The sequence below is a fragment of the Humulus lupulus genome, chromosome 9, assembly GCF_963169125.1.
Source record: "Humulus lupulus chromosome 9, drHumLupu1.1, whole genome shotgun sequence".
Classification (NCBI taxonomy): Eukaryota; Viridiplantae; Streptophyta; class Magnoliopsida; order Rosales; family Cannabaceae; genus Humulus; species Humulus lupulus.
In genome coordinates, this window is record NC_084801.1 from 184,282,827 (window position 1) to 184,287,485 (window position 4,659).

Below are 4,659 nucleotides of genomic sequence, written 5' to 3' on the forward strand. Positions count from 1 at the left end.
AAATGTCTGTTTTCAATAAAGTTTAACCGTTTATAACCAAATTCTATTTAACCTAGTCCTTTGTGTCATTAGATACACAGTTCAAACTAAATGACTTGATTAGCAAGACTTGCACTATTTCAAACACACAGTGTAACGGTCTTGGTTATCCAGGGCGTTACATTTTCATTCCTAAACTCTATAAATAGGACCTAGTACTCAGCCATTTATTCATCTATTACTCTAAGTTCAGAGGCTGCAAGTTGCTAGGTGAGTGTGAGAGTGTAAACACTTGGGTTGGGAATTATAAGCTTTATCACTATAAGCTTATCAAACACTTGGGGAAGTAAGGTTTATTCACATTTCGGTTTAAGGTTTAGATTGGTCATATAAGTCTTCAAGGTATTTCCAAACTCTAGTCCATTTCTGTATTATGTTCTTTAGAAATTCTCATAGTCTTCTACTCATTCTAACCTTATTCTTATTCTTGGTTAAGAAATCCAAGTTCTTAAGCACAAGGTTTTTGGAAAGTATATTTTGATAGCATAGCCCCTTTTTCACTTTCATTCCTTTTCTTCAATAATGCTCACCATATTATAAATGGTTTTTAGGAGTGTTCCAAGGTCCCAAATCAATTCCCATATCCCGGTTATTTTGGTAAGGAAAATAGGATAGGATTTATGTGTTATATGCTTTTATATGTTATCTTATAATTTTATGTTATGTAATATGTTATGTTAAGTATGATTGTAGACTTGGGCATATGGCCTATATGACTAACAAGCCCCAAATAGATTATGGGCATATGACTTGCTTAGCTAGCAAGACCCCACTAATCTAATGGGCATATGACTTGTTTAGTTTATGGGACCCCAAGTAATAATGGCCATTATAGTATGTATGTGACATAAGTGTTATAGTATGTTTTATGTTGCATTATAAATTTTTATATATATGGCTATATGTTAGATTTTCCTTGCTGGGCATTAGGCTCACTCCTTTTTGTTTATATGTGCAGGAAAATAGTTTTAGTTGCGGGTAAGGTTCGTGGCAGCTTGGGGAATGTGTATTGAGGCGGAATGGATTCAAAGAGCCGAGAGTTTCGATTCGAGGATGTAGTTTTTGTTCTTATGATTTTTATATGTATTTTTCCGCATTTTATTATGTAATCTCTTTTTAAATTATCATTATGTCATGTTTTGATTTTAAAACAATGAGATCCCATATCCTAACTTAAATTTTATGTAAGTTTGACCTTTGTTTTTTCAAGTTTTAATAAAATTATGATCTTATCACTTGTAAGTTTTGTTAAAGATTAGTGTCTATGTATAGTTTTCGTTAATGGTCCAAGGTCTAGAGTAGTTGGGTCATTACATTCTCTGCGGTTTTCTTATTACAACCGCAGAGAAAGCCTTTTAATAAAAAAAATTAATTTTCAAACAAATATTTCCTACAATAAAAGTTTAAACATTAGTAAATATATGGTAATTGAATTGATCCTAAAATAATATAACTAACAAAAAAATACTTTAAAAAAATTCATTACGTAAATAATATAAACAATTATGTAAGAAATAATATTATAATATAAAAAATTATGTAAATAACATTATTATAATATAAAAAATACCCTAAAACCGAAATATATATTAAAAAAAATCAAGTTTTAGTGATCAATACATGTTTTGAACAATGAAAATATCTTCTAATCCTATATAAACTTTCAAAAATGTTAAAAAAAAAATTGAAAATCACCCTATAAGCATACATTGAAACCTCATTAAACTCACTCAATATTTCTTCATTTTTTCCCTAAAACTTCAAAATAAATCAATATTAGCTATATTTACAAATTTAAAGCTTTAATATGCAAGAAAATGAAAAAAAAAAAAAAAACTAAAATGGTAAAAATGGGACTTACCCGTGGCTGGGGACGAAGGAGGAGCCGTGCCCAATTTGGTTGTTCTATGTCAAATTAGAAGTAATGGGGGAAGTAGGGTCTCGGGTTGTTTGTTGAAAGTAACCAAGCTTTTGTCTGTGGTTATATAGTCAAAACTACGAAGAAAAGTGTACCTTAACTTTTGTCCGTGGTACACTTTTCTTTGCGGTTCTTCATAAAGAACTGCGGAGAAAAGTCCACACAACACCTTAACTCTAAACTTTTTACTGCAATTTTTTTTAAAACCGCAATAAAATTATAATGCCCCGGATTCCCTAATGTGGTTTAATGGCCGGATTAGTAGGCCGGGAGGGCCATAATTGTTTAATTATGCCATTAAATGTGTTTATGCATGTTTATGAGAATTATATTATAATATAATGTTAGTTGTATGTATGTCGATGATATGTGTTGAGACCACATTATGATGTGGGTTTGTTCGAGCTTTACGACATGAGACGATCGTGGATTATTGATTAGCGGTTTAGTCACAACAGGTTCAAGTGCCGGGGCTTGGGTTGAGTCTCGGGGTGATTTTGATGATTAGAGCGTTACCGGGAGATAAAGGGTAACAGGTTGTGAATTATTGGTGTTTGAGATCATTGAGAATAGCGGGAATTAGAGAGCGTTAATTATGATTAACGAGTTAGGAGGAAAGTACCAAAAATGCCCTTGGGAGTCTTTAGAAACTATTAATTGACCTAGGGGTAAAATGGACATTTCACCCCTAGGATAGATATATCACTTGTTGGCTGAAGAAAGTAGTGAAAACAGAGTATGCTAAAAGGAGTTTTCACGTACCTTCTTTTCTTTATTTTTCTTTGTGGTTTTTGAGCCAACTTTGAGGATTCTAGCTTGGGAAGCAAGCCTTGGAAGTTTGGGAGTGTGTTCCACCATTGAAGAGCTTCATAAGCCAAGTTTTGGGTAAGTTTTTGACCATGGTTTTCCCTGGTTTGCTCTGTTTTGGTTTTATTTTGCAGCTGAGTTTTCTAGGAAGAATTCATGGTTTTGTTGGGAGTTTTGGCTAGGGTTCCCATGCTTGTGATGTTTGGGGCATGTTAGGATGGTTTTTGGGTTTATTTGGCATCAAGAATAGGCTTTGGAAGCTTGGAGATCGAGTTAGAAACGAAGGAGATGAAGAAGGTCGGTTCAGGGGTGTTTTGGGCTGGAGGTAGCGCTACAGCGCCCACCCTAGGGCGCTATAGCGCTCCTCAGGAGGCTTTTTGGCTTTTGGGAGGTTCTGAGTATAGCGCTGTGGCGCTAGGGGTTGAGCGCTGTAGCGCGACCCTGTTCCTTCCAAACCCCGTTTTGAGTGTTTTTAAGGGTTTTTGACTTGGGGTTTCAATCCTTAAGGCCCGGGATCGAATCTACTCGCCGTGTGGGCATGTTTCGAGGTCCCGAGGGTGGTGCTTAGGTTAAGACCCTATTATTGTGGATTCTCATTAATGGAGGTTATAATTGGTTGTGATTAGGTAACCGCTAAGGAACTGAAAGATCGATCGTTCTCAGGGGTCGTTTTTATCATAGTTCTCACTCGAACTTGAGGTAAGAAAACAGTGTATGGATACAGTTGCACCCTGTACAGGTATATGACATGCATGGTTTCATATTGAGGCATGTTGGTTGATATGTGTGAACGTGGATTGCATATTAAATGCTAATGAATGCTGATTACCTGTCTATGACACTGACTAGTCAGGGACCGACTCTAAAGTCGATGATCACGCGTTGAATGGTTCTATGGCATTAATGCGGGACAGACCCTAAGGTCGAAGAACTTATAAGTGCTTGCCTGGTCTACGACCAGAAGACTATAGCCAAGGTATATGACCCCGGTGACCGTTTGTCACGTGGCTAAGGGACGTTGTCCATAGTTTCGACTCTAGAGTCGTGAGGAAGGTTATGTTGGTGACCAATCACCATGCACCTGTCCTGATCGAGCATATGAAAGAATCACTTAACCGTTAAGCCCTGGTGACCCTATCGTCACGTGGCTAGAGGGAGCGATGCTCATTATTGTGACTTTTGGCTATTGTCACCTATTTGCTGGACTGATAGCCCTGAATGGTTATAATGATCGCTGTTGATATTATATCATGTTTTATTGTGTTTTCTTGCTGAGCCTTGGCTCATGGGTGCTATGTGGTGCAGGTAAAGGGAAGGAAAAACTTGGCCAGCCTTGAGTGGAGAGCTTGGGCGATGTGATGTACATACAGGGCCGCTTGATCGCCACGGTCAAGGAGTTCTCAGAGGGACTAGGGGTTTACCCTATTTTTGCCACTTAGGCCGGCGGAGTCTGTAAATTTGGAACTGTAGCGACTCTTTTGTATTACGAACTATTTGTAAACATTTTGAAAGGCTCATGAGCAGTTTATTTACTTAATGAAATGTACCATTTCCTTTTTACTGGTTTTCTACCTTAACCTGATAATAACACCTAGATCACATTTTTAACCAAAGGACTCGGGTAGCGGGTCAAATTTCCGGTTCACCGTTCACCGTAACTGTTCTGGGGTAACCAGGGCGTTACAAAAATAGGGCGCGAGTTTTAAATATAATATTTTAGACTCATTCAAACATTTCTCTGCGCTTTTAAGGTTGAAAAAAAACGCAGAGAAAGCCTATATTTTTAGTAATGAATATTATCTTAAAAATGAAGAAAAAAAAAACAAGAGACCAAATTGAGACAAACCTAAACAAGGTAGAATTAAAATAATTTGGAAGAGAAGTGAATATATATG